The sequence below is a fragment of the Nerophis lumbriciformis genome, linkage group LG23 (genome assembly GCF_033978685.3).
Source record: "Nerophis lumbriciformis linkage group LG23, RoL_Nlum_v2.1, whole genome shotgun sequence".
Lineage (NCBI taxonomy): Eukaryota > Metazoa > Chordata > Actinopteri > Syngnathiformes > Syngnathidae > Nerophis > Nerophis lumbriciformis.
In genome coordinates, this window is record NC_084570.2 from 41,606,661 (window position 1) to 41,613,220 (window position 6,560).

A 6,560-nucleotide genomic window follows, 5' to 3' on the forward strand; every position below is an offset into this window, starting at 1 on the left:
TTCAAGTCCTGACCACGGATTTAGTCTTAAGTTCACGGTGCAGGAGGGCTTGATAAAAAAAATTATTTGGCCTTTTGTTTTGGAACAGAGCATGCTAGCTCTCTGTGATGTGTCCTGGCAGGTAGTCCATGGCACGGTCCCCTGAACCCGCGGGGATTATCAGGGCCCCGCTGGAGAAGGGCAGCGAGAAGCCAAAGAAGAAGCGAGTGTCTTCCAGCTGGGGGTCTTTCTTTGGGAAGCCTTGAGGGCGCCCAGAGCCATAATCCTCCCTGCTGGACTTTGATGTGATCCCGCCCGGCTGAAAGCATGCAGGGTGACAAGGCAGGCAGTCTGGAGTGTAAGGAGGACCCAAAGAGGTCTTAGGTGTCTTAGGGGTGTAAGGGGGCGAGGACTGTGGTGCTAGGGGGCTCAGGGATGGGACTAACACCTTCCCAGGCATGCATCACGCCCCATCTGGCGGACAAGACCACCTTCAAACAGACCAATGATTTAAATATATGTAAAGAATCCATATGTACGTTCATTTAAACATATGTTTTTCCATTCAAATACATAAATACAGTAAGGGAAACATCAGGTTGTCCATTCACATACACATTCAACATAGAACTGCGTATGTCCAGTCATTCAAACACATACTGTAAACATATGTTTGTCCATTCATATAATACAAATAACATTTTGTTCATTCGTACACACGTGCAACATAAAAACCTGTATGTCCGGTCATTCAAACATATTCTGTAAACATGTTTGTCCATTCACAAAATACAAACATAATCCTGTCTATTTTTTTTTTATACACATTCCACATAAAAAAATCTATGTGCGGTTTTTCAAATGCATGGTGTAAACATGGGTTTGTCCTTTCACATGCATACAGTAAGGCAAACCTCAGTTTGTCCATTCATATAGACATTCAATGTAAAAATCGGTATATCTGGTCGTTCAAACACATACTGTAAAAAAATATGTTTGTCCATTCACATACACAGTAAAGAAACATCAGTTTGTTCAATCATATACAGTCAACACAATAATGTCAATTCACATACCTCCAAATTCAATTATGTATTTTTTGTCACAAAAGCACAAAAAGTAAGCATGCACTTGTCCAATCATGTACACATTATACAGTTTGTCACTTCACATATACACATGCAACTACCTATTGACCATTCCCATCACATGATTTAATCATCACCTTTACACACACACACACATTTGAACTAACATACTGACTGCCATCATCAGTCTGTCCATTCACATACTGCATTTAAATATGCCTTCCAGTCACATGCACGCACACCACCAACACATGTCTATCCATTCACATAGACAAGTACTGTAAATGTATATATTGTATCCATACGCATATAATGTTAACATCTGTATGCACACACGTCTGTCCATTCACACCACAAACGTGTCTGTCCACTTACATAGCCTATTGCTGGATATGTGTCTGTCTGTTTGCGCACAGGTCTGTCCATTCACACGTCAAACTTACATCATCTATAGCCTATAGGTGGACATGTGTCTTGTCTGTTTGCACACACGTCTGTCCATTCACACGTCAAACTTACATAATCTATAGCCTATGGGTAGACATGTGTCTGTTTGCGCACAGGTCCGTCCATTCTATAGCCTATAGGTGAAAACACATCTGTCCATTCACACGTCAAACGTGTCTGTCCACTTACATAGCCTGTAGCTGGATATGTGTTTGTCTGTTTGCGCACGCGTCTGTCCATTCACACGTCAAACTTACATAATCTATAGCCTATAGGTGGACATGTGTCTGTCTGTTTGTGCACTCGTCTGTCCATTCACACATAAAACTTACATCATCTATAGCCTGTAGCTGTATATGTGTCTGTCTTTAACGCACGTGTCTGTCCATTCACACGTCAAACTTACATAATCTATAGCCTATAGGTGGACATGTGTCTGTCTGTTTGTGCACTCGTCTGTCCATTCACACATAAAACTTACATCATCTATAGCCTATAGCAGTATATGTGTCTGTCTTTTAACGCACGTGTCTGTCCATTCAAACGTCAAACGTCTGGTGAATATGTGCGTGTTGTATCGCACACCCGTTTGTCCATTCGCATATCCCTTCCAAAGCATTGTCAATACGACAGAGCACATGAAGAATGTAGTGAAAGCCCGGATTAGAACACCTTGCATGACCGCGGTGTTGTCTTGTGCGCGGGCGCACACGCACAAAGCGGCGCAGGAATGCACGTTTGTGCGCTCGTTCCCACGGCAGTCAGAGGAGGCGGTGCTGAAGAGCGGCGCACGAAGGCGTCGCTCGCTTCTCGGCAAAACGCCGAAAGAGGGAAAGCAAATAGAGGGATCAAAAATAAACAGGACTCAACTTGACTCGGACTCCAAACTTCTCCTGTTGAGGAGAGGATCCTGCAGAGATCACAGGGCCAGGATGTCTGCCAGACTAAAAGCAGGGAAAACACAGTGTAGGTCCTCTCATGCATCAGCCTGCATAGACACAGAGTACAAGCTGTACTATCGCTACAGGCGTCCCCGTCACATTGTCATCCTATGTCGGTCCATTCACACACAAAGATGACGCAAACATATGTCCATCCATATAGCACAAACACATTAAATGTGTCTGTCCATTCACACAAAAACACACGAAAGGTCAACATCTGTTCTCTTCAATACACGTATGAGGCAAACATTTATCTTTCCATTTTCACACACACTTGATGTAACATCTGTCTGCTCATTCAACACATGCATATAATATCAACATCTGTCCATTCACATACAAACATCTGTCTTTCCATTCAAGTACACACGTCTATCCATTCAGACACAAAAGTTGTATTTTTACATATTTTGACATCATCCAAAAATCTGTCTTTCCAGTCAACTCATACATAGAATGCCAACGTCTGTCCCTTCACATACAAACATGACCAACATCTGTCTTTCCATTCAAATACACACATGTCTGTCTGTCCATTCACACACATGGTTGTCTTTTTACATAATTGCACCAAGTAAACCTACGTTCCTACAGAAAATAACATTTAAGTCACATAGCCACAAAGTATATCCATTCACACACAAAGACGTCACAAAGTCCATTTAGCACAAACATATTAAACGTGTCTGTCTATTCACACACACGAAATGTCAACATCTGTTCTTTTCAATACTTGTACGAGGCAAACATTTGTCTTTCCATTCTCATACACACCTGATGTAACCATCTGTCTGCTCATTCAACACATGCATATAATATCAACTTCTTTCCATTCACATACAATTGTGACCAACATATGTCTTTCCATTCAAGTACACATGTGTCTATCCATTCACACACAAAAAGTTGTCTTTACATACTTGCGCCAAGCAATCATCACTACAAAAAATTACATTAAAATCACATACCCACAAGTATATCCATTCACACGCAAAGGTGACAAAAACACATGTTCATCCATAAAGCACAAACACAATGTGTCTGTCCATTCACATACGCACACACAAAATGTCAACATCTGTTATTTTCAATAAACGTATGAGGCACACATTTGTCTTTCCATTCTCATACACCCCTGATGTAACCATCTGTCTGCTCCTTCAACACATGCATAGAATGTCAACGTCTGTCTATTCACATACAAACATGACCAACATATGTCTTTCCATTCAAGTACATGTGTCTATCCATTCACACACACAAAGTTGTCTTTTTACATACTTGCACCAAGCAAACCTTAGTTACCATAAAAAATAACAATTCACAAGGCCACAAGTATATCCATTCACACACAAAGATGACGCAAAAGCATGTTCATCCATACAGCACAAACACAATAAATGTGTCTGTCCATTCACACACGCACACACAAGACGTCATTATTTGTTCTTTTCAATACATGTACGAGGCAAACATTTGTCTTTCCATTCGCACACACCGCTGACGTAACCATCTGTCGGCTCATTCAACACATGCACAGAATGTCAACGTCTGTCCATTCACATACAAACATGACCAACATATGTCTTTCCATTCAAGTACACACCTGATGTAACTAATCCGTCGGCTCATTCAGCACATGCACAGAATGTCAATGTCTGTCAATTCACATTTACACACACACACGACAAACCTCTGTCCGTCCACTCAGCACACACAAACACATGTCCAAATATGTTCATTCACATACACGTAAAGCAAGTGTTTGTCTCTTCACATCATCCAAACATCTGTCTTTCCATTCAAGTACACACGTCTTGCCGTTCACACACAAAAAGTCGTCTTTTTACATACTTGCATCAAGCAAACATTTGTTATTCTATTATGTTATTATTGTACATTCAATTTACATACCCACAAGTATATCCATTCACACACAAAGGTGACAAACATCTGTCCGTCCATATAGCACAAGCACATTGAATGTGTCTGTCCATTCACACAAACGCACACATCTGTTCTTTTTAATACATGTTTGAGGCAAACATTTGTCTTTCCATTCTCATACACCCCTGATGTAACCATCTGTCTGCTCATTCAACACATGCATAGCATATTAACATCTGTCCATTCAAATTCAAACATCTGTCTTTCCATTCAAGTACACACGTGTATCCATTCAGACACAAAAGGTGTATTTTTACATACTTTAACATCATCCAAAAATCTGTTCATCTAGTCAGGTACACATGTGTCTATCCATTCACACAAAAAAGTTGTCTTTTTACATACTTGTACCAAACAAACGTGTGTTACTACAACAAATGTGATTCAATTCACATACCCACAAGTATATCCATTCACACACAAAGACACAAAACATTTATACGTCCATTCAACACAAAGGTATAAAATGTGACTCTCTATTCACACAATTGAAATGCCAACATCTGTTCTTTTCAACACACGTTTGAGGCAAACGTTTGTCTTTCCATTCGCATACTCACTATACGCATCATACGGAGTACCCGCATGTCCTACTATTCACCTACACGTGTAAACATCTGCCCAACCCTTTAACACGTGGATAAACATGTCCACGTATGTCCATTTGCGTACACATGATGCATTTGTTTGTCCATTCACATCTAGAAGCGTGCGTTAAAAAAAGTACAATACATCTTGTTTTCCACGAGCAGACTGACATTCAGTACAAAAAGAGTCACTAGTGTGTTGAAGTGATGTTCTCTGAGGAACACTTGTGCTCAAGTGAGGCATCACAAACTTCACAAGGGCTCACTTACTTTTGGCCACACACACTCACACAAGCACACACACACACACGCACACACACACACACACACACACACACACACACACACACACACACACACACACACAGGGAAACAACTCCTGCAGATGTTCATCATACACTAAATCTGACTTCACAAATCGCACAAGTGGGCGGACAATGAGCTTTCAAACTTTGCCATACATTTGAAGTTCATATATGTGTGCAAACACACACACACACACACACACACACACACACACACACACACACACACACACACACACACATGTGCGCGTTGTTTCTCCGGAGTATTAAAGCAAGCAAAACCTCCTTTTTTTATTAAATAAGTCGAAAAACCTGGAGTGAATAAAGAAGGAAGAGTCTCAACATACAATTCAAACACACAATTCAAACACCCATTCAAACACACAATTCAAACACACAAATCACACACACAATTTAAACACACAATTCAAACAAACAATTCAAATACCCATTCAAACACACTTCAAACACACAAACCAAACACACAATTCAAATACACAAATCCAACACACAATTCAAACACACAAATCAAACACAAATCAGACACACAAAACAAACACACAATTCAAACACATAAATCAGTCACACAGTTCAAACACACAAATCAAACACAAAATTCAAACACACAAATCAAACACAATTCAAACACACAAATCAAACACACAATTCAAACAAACAAATCAGACAAACAAATCAAACACACAATTTAAACACACAAATCACACACACAATTCAAACACACAAATCAAACACACAATTCAAACACAAATCAGACACACAAATCAGACACACAAATCACACACACAATTCAAACACACAAAACAAACACACAATTCAAACACAATTCAAACACACAAACCAGACACAATTCAAACACACAAAACAGACACACAAATCAGACACACACATCAAACACACAATTAAACACACTATTCAAACACACAAATCAAACACACAATTCAAACAAACAAATCAGACACACAATTCAAACACAAAAATCAAACACAATTTAAACACACAAATCAGACACACAATTCAAACGCACAAATCAAACAGAAATCAGACACATAATTCAAACACAATTCAAACACACAAACCAGACACACAATTCAAACACACAAACCAGACACACAAATCAAACACATAATTCAAACACACAATTCAAACAAACAAATCAGACACACAATTCAAACACACAAATCAAACACACAAATCAGACACACAAATCAAACACACAAATCAAACACAATTCAAACACAAATC